Source organism: Crocuta crocuta, unplaced genomic scaffold (assembly GCF_008692635.1).
Source record: "Crocuta crocuta isolate KB4526 unplaced genomic scaffold, BGI_CrCroc_1.0 scaffold2174, whole genome shotgun sequence".
In the NCBI taxonomy this organism is placed as follows: Eukaryota; Metazoa; Chordata; class Mammalia; order Carnivora; family Hyaenidae; genus Crocuta; species Crocuta crocuta.
The window spans coordinates 274,887-280,827 of NW_027532818.1; positions in this window are offsets into that span (position 1 = coordinate 274,887).

Below are 5,941 nucleotides of genomic sequence, written 5' to 3' on the forward strand. Positions count from 1 at the left end.
GTTTTGTGACCTAATATGTGATCTATTCTGGAGAATGTTCCATGTGCACTTAAAAAGAGTGTGTGTTCTGCTGTTTTAGGATAGAATGTTCTGAGTCTATCTGTTAAGTCCATCTGGTTCCTTGTACCATTCAAGGCCTGGGTGGCTCAGTTGTTAAGCATCTTACTTCGGCTCAGGTCATGATCTCCCAGTTTGATTTGTGAGCTTGAGCCCTGCATTAGGTGAGCCCCACTTCTCTCTCTTTCCCTCTCTCTGCCCCTCACTCACTTGTGCCCCTCCATCCAAAAAAGCCATTGTTTCCTTGTTGATTTTCTGTTTAGATGATCTGTCCATCGGTGTAAGTGGGGCGTTAAAGTCCTACACTACTATTATGTTATTATCAATCTGTTCCTTTATGTTTGTTATTGTTTTATCTACTTGGCAGCTCCCATGTTATGTGCATAAATATCTATAGTTGTTATATCTTCTTGGATTGTCTCCTTTATGATTATAAACTGCCTTTGTCTCTTGTTACAGTCTTTGTTTTATTTCTTACTTTTAAAAATGTTCATTTATTTATTTTTGAGAGAGAGAGAGCATGCGCACAAGCAAGGGAGGGGCAGAGAGAGACACACACACACACACACACACACACACACACAGAATCGGAAGCAGGCTCCAGGCCCTGAACTGTCAGCACAGAGCCTGATGCAGGACTCGAACCCATGAACTGTGAGATCACGACCTGAGCCCAAGTTGGGACACTCAACCGACGGAGCCACCCAGGCAGCCCGGAGACTTTGTTTCAAACTCTAGTTTGTCTGATATAAGTATTACTACTCCAGCTTTCCTTTGGCATCTATTTGCATGATAAATGTTTCTCCACCTCTCACTTTCAATCTGCAGGTGTCTTTAGGTTTAAAATGAATCTTCTGCAGGCAGCGTATCGGTGGGTCTCGTTTTTTTGTTTTTTTTTTTTTTATCCATTCTGACTCCATGTCTTTTCATTGGATCATTTAGTCCATTCACATTCAAAGTAATTATTGATAGATACGTATGTGTTGCTATTTTATTACTTGTTTCGTTGCCGTTTCTGGAGATTTTCTCTGATTTTTTTCTTTGTCACTTCTGGCCTCTCCTTTGCACCCAAAAAGTTTCCTATACTATTTCTTGCAGGGCCGGTTTAGTGGCCATGAACTCCTTTAGTTTTTGTTTGTCTGGGAAACTCCTCATCTCGCCTTCTATTCTGAATGGTAGCCTCGCGGGTAGAGTGTTCTAGGCTGCAGATTTTTCCCATTCAGCACATTGAGTATCATGCCACTCCCTTCTGGTCTGCCAAGTTTCTGTTGAGATATCTTCAGCCAGCCTTATGGATTTCCCCTTGTAAGATAAGAACTTCTTTTGTCTTGCTGCTTATAAGATTTTTTATTACTATTTTTTGCTAATTTAATTATGGGATGTCTTGGTCTTATCCTACTTTGTTGACTTTGATGGAAGTTCTCTGTGCCTTCTGGATTTACAAGTCCGTTTCCTTCCCCAGACTAGGGAAGGGTCCTGCTATTATTTCTTGGAATAAGTTTTCTGCCCCCGTTTCTTTCCCTTCTTCTGGGACTCCTATGATATGAATGTTATTACATTTGATAGAGTCCCTGAGTTCCCTAAGTCTATTCTTGCCTTATATAATTCCTCTTTCTTTTGTTCAGCTTCAGGATTTTCCATTATTTTGCTTCTAGGTCAGTAATTCATTCCTCTGCTTCTGCTGGCCTGATGTTCATCACAGCAAGCCTGTTTCCAATCTCCGTAATTGCATGTTTCATTCTGGATTGATTCCTTTTCACCTTTGTAATCTCTGCGGTAAGGGTCTCACTGATGTCTTCTTTTCTCAAGCCCAGTGGTATCCTTACAATTGTTGTTTTAAATTCTCCATCCATCACGTTACTTCTATTTGTTTCACTTAGATCTCTGGCTGTCGTCTCATCCTGTCCTTTAATTTGGTATAGAATCCTCCATCTTGGCATTGCGTCTAAGTCTCTGTCTTCTTCTCTGTGTTAGAAAAGTCAGTTATATCTCCTGCTTCTGAGGGTGATGGCCTTACGCAGAAGAGGTCATGTAGTGCCCAGGCTCTGGCACTTCGGGGAGCGTCCCTCGCGTGTGCTCTGCTGCTGTGTTGTGGCTGCTCCGTCCTTCAGGCCAGTCATCTGCGGATGCGCTCCTTGCTTACCGTGGGCGGCGTGTGGTCCCTGGCCTGAATGCGGGGAGTTTTAACTAGGCGTGCTCTGGTCTGCTTGTGGAATGAGACCTGACACCACCTCCACCAGAACTGAGGCCCTGCAGGACTCTCTGCAGGGAGACATGGTGCGGGCAGGGGTTCGCACTGGCCTTCTGGGTCAAGGGCCCACCGCACCGGGACTGAGGCCAGCTTGACCGAGAAGGGCAGTCCCGCCAGAGCGTGAGGGTATGGGGCTTGGTAAGTTAGGCAACCGTGCCAGCACTGGGCTCATTCCCGCAGGTGCCTCTGCATTTATGCTGAGGGGCGGGGGAGGGAAATGGCTAGTAAGCTCCTTTGTCCCCAGAGAGCCATCTCCATGAATGCTGCCTCTATGGGACAAGGGACACGCTCCGAGAAGAGCAAATAATCCCCCACCCCCACCCCGTGCGCCCCAGGAGGTCTTCAGGTCACTGCTTCCATGATGTCTGCCCCCAGGTTGTTGGCCGCCTTCCCTCCGGGAGCAGCATCGTGCCCTCTGGGCTTCATCCCAGCCTAGCCAGCTGGCCTTTAAAACTCTAGGCTTTAAGCCCCCCTGGTTGTAAGAACTCACAAAACTCAGTCCCTCCTTTTCCAAGCAAATGGCTTTGGGGACATGTTCTCCTTGTGTGTTCCCTTATGCGTTCCTCTCTCTCTCTCCTGCCCTTTTCTGTGACCACGGTTCCCTCCAAGCACCTCCCAGCATCCTCCAGCACCAGTGACCCATGTCTCCCCTAAACCACATCTCCACACTCCCTACCTTCGTTGATGTGGCCTCTTCTTTCCCTTTAGTTGTGGAATTTGTTCCGTCTGTCTTCAGATTGGTTTCTGGGGTATTTAGGATGATTTGATAGCTCTCTAGCTGTGTTCACGCGAGGAGATGAACCTAGGTCTCCTGTTCCTCCATCATCTTCCTCTCTCTAGTTTTCCTGCAAGAGGAAAGCCTTTAGATTAGGGTTTCTCAATAGTGACACTCTTGACATCTTGGGTCACTGTGGTTGGTGTGTCCTGTGCACTGTGAGCTGTTCGTCCCTGGCCTCCCTAGCCATCCACCCGCTAGATGCCATCCGTGCCTCCTCCTTGCGACAAGCAAAACGGACTCTAGGCGTTCTCAAGTGTCCGGGGGGCAAGACCACATCCGGTTGAGAAGCATTCCCACAGCTGCAGATATAATTATAGATTTAGATGAATTCACAGAAAATGGACTGAAAGCTCTTTTAACAAGCTACCCCGGAAAGTGAGGTGAGGGATGAATTCCACAAGCCGAAGGCTTGCATTTTATAATTTCTAAACCACTGTTTTGAATAATTTTTGTAAGCCTTTAGTGCCTCTATAATTTAAAAAGCACTCAGAGAAGCTCTAAATCAGCTAGGTCTTTCCCCTAAGATTTCCCAGGGAAAGTAACCTGCTTAAATACCTGAGAAAGTCAAATAGGAACCTCATCTGAGACCCAGAATTTGGAATTGCTTGTTCTTTAAAAGTAATTACATTTGCCTGGAGAAGCATCTCTTCTGCCTTGGTTGTTGAAATCTCTTCTGCTCCAGGCTGTTGAAATACCACATTTGCAAAAGTACACCCACGATATAACCTATCCAGTTTCTTCCTCCGTTTAGGCTCACCCACGCGGGCGTCTCGGGGAACCAGACAGCAAAAGCCGAAGGCTCTAACAGGGATACGGTGGGCCGAGTTGTGCACCACCGGCCTGTCCCTTTCAGCGGACATCTGAAAATCGCAAAGTGGGGCCCACTGCTGCATGATGATAAAGGTAATAAAGTCAGCGGGGGCTCGCCTGGCACTTGCCCCCGCCCTCCCAGGACACCCTAGGCTGGTTTCATTCCTCTCCGAATGAAAAGCATAAGCTTTTTGTGTTTCTAGTCAAATGCTCCGCAACCTCCTTGCTGTGCCGTCGGCAGTTATTCACAGTTCACAGAGGACACTTTGAAAATTCCTTTACCATCACCTGTTACAGCTCTGCTTCTAATCATAGTGCTTTCTAAAACTTACATGTATAAAATACGGGTTTTAATGTATTTTTTATAAAGTAAGTTCTATGTATCATTTTTCTGCTTTTCCCTTTACTCTCAAAAGCAAGAAACNAGACATTCTTGGGACAATTTTTAAAATAAGCAGGCTGGGAGGGGGCACCTGGGTTGAGCATCAGGCTTCGGTTCAGGTCAGGATCTCATGTTCGTGAGGTCAAGCCCCGCCTCAGGCTCTCTGTGGTCAGCACAGAGCCCGCTCTGGATCCTCTGTCTCCCTCTCTCTCTCTGCCCCTCCCCTGCTCGTACCCTCTCTCTCTCTCTCTCAATCTCTCTCTCTCTCAAAAATAAATAAATATTTTAGAATTTACAAATAATAAGCAAGTAGGCAGACTTTTGGTTTATAGTTTGAAGACTCGGTTCCAAACATTTCATGTCAAGTGAAAGACAAAACTCATATTTTAAAAAAAAAGACATAAAGCTATGCTCAGAATAAGCTAAACATCTCTGCAGGTCAGAAATGGAACAGAGACACAAACTGGTGATCCAGGCTGAGTGTGGGCCAAGAAACAGGAAGAGGGGATGGGAGTTTGGGGGTGTCAGGAAGTACCAGCACCCACAGCAGGCTGAGAAACAGAACGTGGTTCCATGGTGGCTCTCCCGGCCAAGCCAGTAAGATCTAAACGTGCAGCCCGTGAACACCAGCCCAGGACAGTGAATAAGTGGAGTTGACATCTGTCCCTAACACGTCTACCAACTTCCTACAGTGAAGACACTGCCTACCAAGTACATTTCCCCCATCAGCTTCAGAGCCCTTTTTCACGTCACCCATGAAAATGTTACTTTGTTATACCATCATGTGGCTCCAAAACCTTGTTATTAGGTTCTTTGCTAGTAACCAAAACGTTCAAGCTCTTTCTCATTCTGTTGCCATTCAAAACCTTCTGCAAAACCTGCGGATCCTAAAAATGAAGGCTAGCATAAGATACTTTGCTCCCGATTCTCAAGAGAGCTGTCGTGTCCCATTCCCCAGTGAGGAGAGGTTGAAGTGGACCTCCGTTGTGGTAACTGCTTGCTTCCCTTCCCCAGGTTGTCTTCTAGGGACCATACCTCTGCCACGCCAGTCCGAGGGCTTTGAGTAGGCTTGACACCATGGCGGGCAACCAGGGACAATCCCAGAAGATTCCACCCATGGGAGTGAATGATCTGGAGAAAGGCACAGGGTAAAGCCAATTCCCGGACTCGGGTTTCAACGATTGGGAAAGAGAAGCTCCTTCTGGTTGAGGTTGCCGAGCTGGGAAGACACAAACCTGGAAAAGCTTGCGGCCACCGCGAGCATGCCGGAGAATGAGGGGAACACAAAGGAAAGCCGAGTTGAGAGACACAGAGAGAGAAAGCTTGTGAACAACACTGAGCGTTATCCAAGCAGCAGGTTGGAAGGATGGAGAGCAATTAAGACAAATAGGAAACACGGGAGTTAACGAAGGACCCCACTTAGGCCGAACCCTTCTCCTGTCGATCTCGATTTATGTAAACTTTTGCTTTCTACTTCCAGAACCAAAATGTCTTTGATTTTCCATTGCCACCGAGCTGTAGGCTTGTTCCTTTTAACTCCCCCCACCCCTTCACTAACAGTTTTTATACCTAAAACAGCTACTCAAGCCAGCTGGAGCTTCTGAGCAATGTCAAGTCATCGCTAATTACAGCTTCCCTGGGAAAGAAAATAATTTGCCCCCCG